Source organism: Lycium barbarum, chromosome 3 (assembly GCF_019175385.1).
Source record: "Lycium barbarum isolate Lr01 chromosome 3, ASM1917538v2, whole genome shotgun sequence".
Taxonomy (NCBI): Eukaryota; Viridiplantae; Streptophyta; class Magnoliopsida; order Solanales; family Solanaceae; genus Lycium; species Lycium barbarum.
This window is the reverse complement of record NC_083339.1, coordinates 16,652,454-16,663,556: the sequence shown is the minus strand read 5'-3', so window position 1 is coordinate 16,663,556 and position 11,103 is coordinate 16,652,454.

Here is an 11,103-nt window from a genome sequence, read left to right as displayed (position 1 = left end):
TTCCTTTTTTTTGGCGACTAATCCGATCCGGCTAACCGGAACTGAACTTAAAGCAGGTAATATGTAAATCTAACTGGAGTCTACCAAAAAGGAAGCCGTAATCTACCTCGAGGTCGAGCGGGTGCCATGAACATCCCTATATCTTTGGTTCGTCCATGACGCCATAATCCGCATGAGGTAACTTGAAACAACCATGAGACCAAAAGTAGGATTCATCATTAGAGCATTCCAAGAGGTTCGGATTGATAACGGATGTTTGGGAATCCATACTTCTTCTAGATTTGCTAGACCTTTCACACTAAATGAACTCTCTTCCTACCATCAAAAGCTAAGAGATTTCCTAACCTCTACTCCTGATCAAAGTCAACCACTTAACTACTAGCTAAGTAAAGTCGCCATCTTTAACTCTATTCCATAGAAGGCCATTTCAAGATTTATGGAAAACCCCATTTACAATTTAGGAAGAAGATGGAAATCCAAGTTGTTAACTATTCTAGGGTGGAGGACAAGAGAGATTTAAATCATGGGAATCAATGTGAAGAACAAGCTAACCAGTCATCCCTCTAAATCTTGGATTGGTGATACTCCTTTTGTTAGCTCTCTAGGTGAAGATCTTAGGAACAATTTACTATGAGAAGAAGGGGTTAGAAAAGGATAGGAGGGTTTCCACTTTCAAGGAAATCTGAATGTGAGCTCTAAAAATGCTTAAGCGATGGCTGGACTTTAGGGTTTTTAGAAAAATGGGGTCAATTCCCAAAATCAACTCTTAAATAGGGATTTTCACTTTACGTTAGGGGTAGGCATAAATACCGAAAACTATAAAATCGGACCGAACGGAACCGAACTAGTTTGGTTTGGTGTTTGGTGTCCACCTTCAAAAAATCAAAACCTAAATAGCCGAACCGAAGTTTGATAAAACCGAACCGAAGAACCAAACGCCCACCGAAATTTAGTATATTACCCAAAAAAATTAAAATAGTCTAAGCCATTAAGTTTAAGCCCAAAAAAACCCAATTGTAATAAGCCCTCTTTTGCTTTTGTATCCCTAATTTTCCACTTCAGTTGAGAAAATCAAATATCCTTAACAAAGAAAGGTGAATAGGATGTGCCTTTAGGATTAATGTATGTCCTTTATGTGTTTTCTTAATTATTCTTATGATATGTATATAACACCTAGTAATCCTATATCATGGTTATGGTTCTCTGTTCTTGTGTATCCTATTTGTTTGATTTTGATTTCAATTTTTCAGTTTTATGTTTTATTGCTTTTGAGAATATGAATTAGTGTAAATGGAATCGCTTCTAATATCATATCAAAAAAACCGAATTGAAAAAACCGAAACCGAACCGAACTTCAAAAAACCAAAACCGAAACAATCGAACCTAACTAGTTAGGTTTGGTGTTCGTGTCCACCTTCAAAAAACCGAAACCGAAATAGCCAAACCGAAGTTTGATAAAATCGAACCGAAGAACCGAATGCCCACCCCTACTGTACGTCACCGCTCCAACGGTATGGGAACCGCTTCGGCGGTGCCGCTAAGGCGGCTGAGGGGCCGCCATGGCGGCTAACTGGCCAATATACTTGCCACTTTAGCGGTGAGACAGCGCCACTGCTGTAGCGCCTATCCAGCCGCTGTGGTGGCTCAACTGGGCCTGGTGGCCCAAATTTCAGGCTCTCACGTGATGTGCACAACGGGTTCTGTTAAATTAGCGATTTCCAGAAATATAACTGAACGAAGACATTTTTAAAGAGTCAGAGTTGCGGGTTTCCTTAACGTTCGCAGTAACGATGAAATGGGTTGTTACATCAGATACCACTTGAACAACCGTTTGTCCTCGAACGGCAAGGGAATGAACAGGCATTGTCGGTGACACATTTAGCAGCCAAGACCTTAATAATACATTCTTACTCTCGTATCTCGAATTAAACAGAAGGAAATAAGACGAATATCATAGCCGAGGAACCTTTTGTGACTTAGCGCACTCAGACATAACTCAAAAGAAAATCACCTGGTTATACTCGACTGTTCCGAGTCACGTGCCCAACACCATACTTGTGATCACCACCTACTCTCATAACTCGCATTATAATCCCGAGCAATTAGGAGTCTACTGGATTACATAAGCTTCCCAAAGTATCAAGACAAGAATAACTCAAGGATAATGAGCAATTAGCTAGAGGTCCACTATATGATGTAAGGCTCAAAATATACCGAAACGTATTCAAGAACTTTATGGGCAGAATTTGGTCAGGCTGCTCCAGCGGCTGTCAGACCTTCGGGACAGCATCGCTATAGCGCAAATAGGGGCCGCTGCTGCGGTCACAACAATTAGCAAGTAGCCACCATAGAGGCATGTATGGCCGCAATGACGCCGCCGCAGCGGCGGTGACGTTACCACAACAGCGGTGACTCGCTGACAGAATATAAAGAGGAAGTAGCCTCTTGCTCTTCACTTCCCACTACTCTCATAATTGGAAAATTCTCTCCACATTCTTCAATACTCGTACCCCCACTCCTATTCTACTCCAACTAAAACTCTCCCAAACCCTTAATCTTCCTAGTCAACACAACACAAGGCTCCCCAATCACCAATTTTTCTCTCATCCACAAGAAGAAAAGGAAGGTTCAAGGAAAGAAAATTTTCAACTTCCATCCACTCCTTCAAGCCTTCAAAAACAAGGTAAGAATTCATTTCCCCTTAATCCCTAGTTAAACGATAAAACCAAAATTAGGAGTAACAAGCCTAAAAGGATGGGAGTTTTGTAATACAAAGTTGGGGTTTTTGGGTTTTGGGTTGATACACCACTAAGACGAAATTTAAGAGTAATTGGAACTAGTTAATCGTTAAGATAACCTCCTCCTCGAACGTAGAGTGGTTATAGAGCTGATTTAAGCCACAAAACTTGAATATAGTAAAGAAAATTCTTTGAAGAAGATTTTTGGATTGTCTCAAAATTCGGGCTGGTTTGTTGTTAGAATAGCACTTCCAATGAGGTTCGAACTTCATGCATACTAATTTCCTACCCAATCCGTGCTTAAAAACAAGTTTTTGACTCAAATATTGGTGTCAAAATCTGGAAAACTCGGGGGTTCTGTCGGGGACGACGATGCCGCTACAACGGTTCGTTGACCGCTGCAGCGTTACCACTGTGGCGGTCATCAAGAATTTGCACAAGACCACTGTGGAGTTCTGTGGTTTGTCATAGTGGTACCGCTATGGCGGTCTGCAGACTGCTACAACGGTACCAGCAGATTCTGCAGCTGAGCAACTTTCGAGATAGGATAGATTTTGATCGAGTTTTTCACGCTATTCTTACTAGAATGATATGAACCTAACAAGACATGTATTAACACATTTCTAATCCTTTTACAGGCACAATGTCTCAAAACCAAGATGAGGTACCACAAAACAAGGAGGTGCCCACTTATGACAAACTTCCCTCTCGTCAAAGCAAACGATTACACCTAAACCAGAAGTCCATTCCTTTGCTATTGGAGCAGGATTTGACATGTCCAATGTGGAAACGTGTGCTCCAGATATCTGGAACTGGTTGTTAAGGACAATGTGGACTCGTTTGGTTAGGGACCCGGGCGATTGCAACGAATCATATGTAAGGGAGTTTTATGCTATGCTGCCCACAGTTGATTGGGATTCTCCCAACCCGAAGGTCATAGTAAAGGGTGCTCCAGTGAAGGTGGGTCAAGGGCTATTAATCGGGTCTACAAGTTAGATGATCACCCGAAGGAGCCCTATGCAGAGGAAACAACTGAGAAAGATTTCATGTGGCTAGCCTCCAAGCTGGTGCACGAGGATGATTAGAGAAGATCTTTTGGGCTCATGGTAGGGGGGGGGGGGGGCGATATATAGTGGTCACTTTACTGCTAATACAAAGAGATGGTTGCACCTTGTTTGTCGCCGAGTCCGTTGTAGAGGGCGTTGGGAATTCTATGTTTAATCGGCTCACACATACCTCATAAAAGGAGGGAGGTGTCCTGACGAAGTACAGTTGTGAATCGTACTGGGAAAGTCGGAAAAACCCGCCAACCACTTAATGGTGCTCTAAAGGATACGTTTTAAAAAGGAAGTATTTTAAGTTTATGAAAAGATTTTTATGAAGATAGTTTTAACATACTATAATACTATATATACAGTAATTGATTATACTATGTTACTTGTTTTTAATCTATCAATCATATTCTTTATTTAGCCAAATTTTAATCCTATTTTTTATAAATATTTACGCAAGTTTTTAACGTCCAAAATTAGTCCAAAAACGGTCCCAGGCATTTCAGTTCCCCAAAGTTTCAATAATGTCAATTTAGTCCAGTAATTTTCCCAAGTCCAGTGTTCCGAGTCCAAAACAGTCTCTTGGCCGGTTTTATTTTTAATTTACACGAGTTTGAATTTAGTAAAGAAATCATTTTTAGCGACTCTAAATTGTATGACAATCATAAAGGGTTCCAACATACTGAATTTAAAGGCACAAATACGAATTTAAATTGCATAAAGTAAAGAGTAAGGGTTTTGGGCCGACCAAGCCCAAACGAAGGTACTATGCAAGTTGGTCCCTAAGTTCATATGTATGCTTCATTATGCTCCGAATTTGTTCGACTCGATCTAGATATGTTAGTGGGCCCCGTAGGGTCCACCAACGTGTTTGGGGTGGACAAGGATGCAAACAAGTATACATAACATTAATGTATGCCCACAAATTAAATGAAGTACAAAATTAAGAGGCTATGACAAATATGATAATGATAAAATGAATTGCAACTTTTTTGGGCCAAACCCGTATAAATACAACTCAATACTGTCACACAATGTCGCGAAAAAGAGGCCTAAAACACTGATAATGATTCAGGGATGAAGACTACAAGTGACGGGCCCAAGCAACAAGCCCAACTCTGATTACATCTCAAATTTAAGTGTCAAGAATACTATACGCGATATACCAGTGATATACTATTTGGATTCCTTCTCAAATTTTCAAAGAGTCAAAACTATAGTATACCTGATATACCATTAGTATACCATTGAAGAATAAAACCCTTTAAAGGACGTGCCCTCCAGATATACTAGCTTGAATCTCTCTCCTGCTCTCTCTCTCTCTCTCTAGGAAAACTAACGGTCTTCTCCCCATCCCCAACTCCCTCACCTACCCCCACCCCTACCCCCCAACTCCATCCACCCCCAACTCCGGCCACCCCAAACTACGGCTAGCAACCTCCCGGTGGCCTCCCCAGGTAAGTTTTATCTTTCTCTCTCCTAGGGTTTGTGACAGCCCTATACCCACCCCCACTCTTCTTCTTCTCATATCTTCTTTTTCTTCTTTTCTCTTATCTCCTCCCCTTCTCTCTGGTCCGATAGATTCAAGCTTCCTACCGTGAACAGTGTTTTCAGCGTGAACAGTGATTCTGGCGTGAACAGTGATTCCGGCGTCAGCAGGTTCTATCTAACTGGAGTTGGTACCTCCGGTTTTTTAATTTTATTTGTTAATTCTCTGTACTTTATCCTTGCTGCTAATTTGCATTCTTGCATTACTTGTTTCGTTCTTGTCGTAGTAGTTACACTTTCATCTAGATTAGTACTAACTTGTGTTTTAGTATTGATTACTGCCTGGTCGAGTAGTTTATATTTGCTTTACTGGCTTTGGTAGACGATGGTGTACTAGGGTCATGTTCTCGGATAGGGGTGAGGGTTAGAGGGGGTAGGTGGGTTAAGGGAGTCTCTAGTCTATGAGTAGGGTCTTAGAATATTGGGACTCTAACGGGGAAGTCCATCGAACTAGTTAAGATTCTTAAGAAGATGAGGATTAATATAGTTTGTGTCCAGGAGACTAAATGGGTAGGATCCAGGGCTGAAGATGTGAATGAGTATAAGTTATGGTTCTTAGGTAGGTCGAGGGATAGGAATGGGGTAGGCATTTTAGTAGATAACGACTTACGAGAACAGGTGGTAGGGGTTAAGAGAGTCAGCGATAGGTTGATGACGATTAAGCTGGTTGTTGGAGGGTTTATTTTGCACATTATTAGTGCTTACGCGCCGCAAGCGGGCTTGGGCGAGGAGGAGAAAAGACATTTTTGGGAGGATTTGGACGAGATGATGGGAAGTATACCGTCCACTGAGAAGCTATTCATCGGAGGAGATTTCAATGGGCACATTGGGTCAATTTCAGGGGGATATAACGATGTGCATGGAGGTTGGGGTTTCGGGGATAGGAACGGAGGAGGAGTTGCACTGTTGGATTTTGTAAAATCCTTTGGGCTGATGGTGGCCAATTCGAGTTTCCCGAAGAAGGAGGAGCACTTGGTAACCTTTCGTAGTTCGGTGGCTAAGACGCAGATAGACTTTTTACTCCTTAGGAAGGATGATAAAGGTCTTTGTAAAGACTGCAAGGTGATCCCGAGTGAGAATCTAACGACCCATCATAAGCTCTTGGTGATGGATTTTAAAATCAAGATGAGGAAGAGAAAGAGGGTCGTGGACGACAGGCCTAGGATCAAATGGGGGAGTTTGACCATGACGGGTGCCCTGGAGATGGGGGAGAAACTGAGATCTATGGGAGCCTGGGAGAGTAGTGGGGAGGCGACCAATATGTGGGATAGGACAGCCAGTTGTATTAGGGAAGTAGCTAGAGGGGTGCTGGGGGTCTCGAAGGGTAGTCGTGGTCGGCACCGAGGGGACTGGTGGTGGAATGGAGGAGTTCAAGAGAAGGTGGAAGCACAAAAGGTAGTGTATGCGAAGTTGGTAGACAGCAAGGATGATGAAGAGAGGCGAACGAATAGGGAATTGTACAAGATGGCGAGGAGGGAGGCAAAGTTAGCGGTTATGGCGGCAAAGACAGCAGCTTTTGAACGCCTGTATGCAGAACTAGAGGACAAAGGCGGGGATAAGAAGTTGTACAGACTAGCCAAGGCGAGGGAGAGGAAGGCGCGTGACTTGGATCAGGTGAAATGCATCAAGGACGAGGATGGTAGGGTACTAGTGGAGGACACCCTCATTAGACGAAGATGACAGTCATACTTTCACAAACTCTTGAACGATGAAGGGAACAGAGATATTGTATTGGGAGATTTGGAGTACTCCGAAAGGTGTCGTGATTTTGGATATTGTAGGAATATAAAGGTTGAAGAAGTTAAGGGTGCTGTTCGTAGGATGAGTAGGGGAAGAGCGACCAGACCTGATGAGATTCCGAGAGAATTTTGGGAGACTGCAGGCAGGGCAGGTTTAGAATGGTTGACGCGACTCTTTAATGTCATCTTTAAGACGACTAAGATGCCCAAAGAATGGTGATGTAGTACAATGATTCCATTGTACAAGAACAAGGACGACATTCAAAGTTGCAACAACTACAGAGGGATCAAGCTGCTAAGCCATACTATGAAAGTGTGGGAAAGGGTGGTGAAGATGAGGGTGAGGAGAAGTGTGTCTATCTCAGAGAACCAGTTCGGATTCATGCCGGGGCGCTCAACTATAGAAGCTATTCATCTTGTACGGAGACTGGTAGAGCAATATAGGGAGAGGAAGAGGGACTTGCACATGGTATTCATCGACCTAGAAAAGGCATACGACAAAGTGCTGAGAGAGGTTCTATGGAGATGCTTGGAGGCTAGAGGTGTACCTGTGGCGAACATTAGGGCGATCAGGGACATGTATGATGGGGCCAAGACCAGGGTAAGGACTTTGGAAGGAGACTCAGAGCACTTCCCAGTGGTGATGGGGCTGCATCAGGGATCAGCTCTTAGCCCATTTTTATTCTCCTTGGTGATCGATGGATTGACGCGGCAAATTCAAGGTGAGGTGCCATGGTGTATGTTATTTGCGGATGATATAGTCCTGATTGACGAGTCTCGCAGCGGGGTTAACGCTAAGCTGGAGGTTTGGAGACAAACTCTAGAGTCTAAAGGGTTCAAGTTGAGTAGGACCAAGACAGAGTACTTGGAGTGCAAGTTCAGTGATATAGTACATGAGGCTGACGTGGAAGTGAAGCTTGGCACCCAGGTCATACAGAAGAAAGATAGTTTCAAGTATCTTGGGTCTATTATACAAGGAAATGGGGAGATTGATGATGACGTCACACATCGTATTGTTGCAGGATGGATGAAATGGAGGCTTGTCTCCGGACTGTTTTGTGACAAGAAGGTGCCACCGAAACTTAAAGGCAAGTTCTACAAAGTGGTGGTTAGACCAGCTATGTTGTATAGGGCGGAGTGTTGGCCAGTCAAGAAATCTCATGTTCATAAGATGAAAGTGGCGGAAATGAGAATGCTGCGATGGATATGTGGGCACACTAGGAGTGATAGGATTAGGAATGAAGTCATCCGAGACAAGGTTGGAATAGCCTCAGTGGAAGACAAGATGCGGGAAGCGAGGCTGAGATGGTTTGGGCATGTGATGTGGAGAGATGAAAATGCCCCGGTGCGAGAGGTTGGCCAGCGACGGTTTCAGAAGAGGTAGAGGTAGGCCGAATAAGTATTGGGGGGAAGTGATTAGACAGGACATGGCACATTTCCTGCTTACGGAGGACATGACCTTAGATAGGAGGGTATGGAGGACTCATATTAGGATAGAAGGATAGTAGGTAGTCGCGTCTATCCTCCCTTAAGAGTAGTTATGTTGTTCCATAGTTTCTTGTCTCTTGATTTCTGCGAGTATCTGTTGGTTTATAATGACTTATTTACTTTCATTGTTTTCATTTTCATAGTTATCTATAGCAGTTAATTCTCCTTTTACCATGACTTTCTTGCTTTGTTATTCCTTGCTTTCATATTGTTTTCGATACGCTTGATCATATCTAACCTTTTGTCTTTTCCTCTCTTTGTCTCCTCTCTTGAGCCGAGGGTCTTTCGGAAACAACCGCCCTACCTTTCAAGGTGGGGGTTAGATCTGCGTACACTATACCCTCCCCAGACCCCACAAAGTGGGATTATACTGGGCTTGTTGTTGTTGTTGTTGTTGTTGTATTCCATTAACTCTAGACTACCACATTCCGGTTATTCAAAGATTTCAAGGCTTTTAAGAGAGATTCTACACCTTTTAAAGACCAAATACTTAACTTTAATCAAGCCTAACAAGTGAGGACTCTACAACATACAACTTTACTGCCAAAGCTTGACACGAATGAGGCAAGGGGAGTCACAAAACAAAATCAACTAATACTAGAACAAAGAAATCAAGCAGCCTTTAGGTAATGTGAAGGTTTTGGCAATGCAAGGCACATTATGTGTCAATGATACAGAAAAAAAAACATAGCAATCAAAATGAGCAGGACAAACTTTTGGATGATAGGTCAAACAATCACTGATAAAGGAAGGGGGGGGGGGGGGGGGGGTAAAGGAGAACACAACAACACAGGTTTAAGGGGTGCAAAAGAATGCAAATTTTTTAAAACCTATTTGCCACTGACCAGAAGACAGCAACAAGTTTAGGATTTCAGATCATTTCTATCTTAATTTTGCATTGAACAGATTTAAATGGTAAAAAGCAAAGCTGCAAGTTTTCAGAATCAGTGAAGACCCTTTTTAGAAGCTAAACAAATTTCAAAACTAGGCCATTTTCAAGGTAAAACACAAAAGGATCATACTCTGCAAGCAGAAATACTAGAATGGGCAGATGGGCATAGGGGTACTAGCCTTATGTCTTTTGTGAAGTCCACTTGGCAACTAGTAGTCTATATGTGCATATAGGGGGAAATAAGTCGAATAGTCAAGTAAACAAACAACCACCACAGAGGAAGAGTCCAGGAAAAATGGGATCACAGAGGTTCACCCTAGGCTAGAGAAAGTCTGAGGATTCAACAGAGTTCAAATAATCATAAACAAGAACAAGTGCACCAAAGCTGATGGAAATCACTACAAAGGTTAAACAAGGTTTCAACGGCACAGGAAGCCTCTAGTGGTATAAATAGGGATATGAGGCTAGTTCCTAAGTTCCAACTATTGTCATAAGTTTTCCAAAATAGAGTCTAAGTAAGTTCAAAAGGGATTTTTACAGACCATAAGATGGTTTTGGCACATAGACAAGTTTAAAGAGATCTTAAATAGCTTTAGCAAATATCTTAGATAGAGATGAGCAAAAATTGTCATCCTAGGCATACTAGAAGAACAAGCAAACATATATCTCATTTTGTTTTATTCAAACAGCAATGATAGCATACAAAAAAGGGATAATGTTATGTGGTTTAAAAATAGTGATTGAGCAAACTAGGTATGGAACCTATTAAGCCAGGTATATGTTGAACACCTTTGAATGCATGAAAGTTTTTTTTTTTTAGAAGAAAGGAAAACTACAAACACCTCATCACTGATCTCCCAATAATTGAACAAACATTTCCAAAAGGCAAGATAGATTGAAATCAAGTAGTTTGAACCCAGGGAAGAACATAGGAAGCTAATCCACACAAGATCACACAATCAAATCTAAATTTCTCTAAGGAATCAACTAAAAGCATCTTTAAGAACAACTAAATGTCATTTCAGATTCAGTTTCTACTCAGAGTCTGGCTATTCACATTTTAGGCACCTTAGGGGGATCAGAAACAAATAGACAAGTGTTGGTTTTACCTTTCAAGCACTCAAGTGTGTAAGTCAACTCATATTATCATAATTTCTCAATGTTCATTCTTTCACTTAACAGATTACACACATTCATGGGCGGGAAATATTTAGTTTTGCAAGATCAGGCAAGGATGGATCTCATATCACTTAAGCTAAGCAAAAAAGCTTATGTAATTCATAGTAGGGCTATGTGAAGACATAGATATATATCAAGTAGATAGAGTACATGCACAGAAGTTACAAAGTGAAGCAACCATGGCAGTTTCTCACAAGACACCAAACAGAGGGATTCCAATGGCCACATCACATATTGCTTTTCCTATTTCTACTCATATTTTTTTAAACTTAGAAACCTATATAAATGACTAAAAGCAAGTAGGCAGGTTCCTTTCATTTTTTACCCTTTAATCTATCTTTACACTCCATTAATAAGTCATTTAGTAATGAAGTGTCTTATTTTATGATTGCAACCCTAAACAGAGCCATAACAATCAGATATCACAAACAGTGGCCAGTCATACCCTTTTCTTTGTTACTTGAACA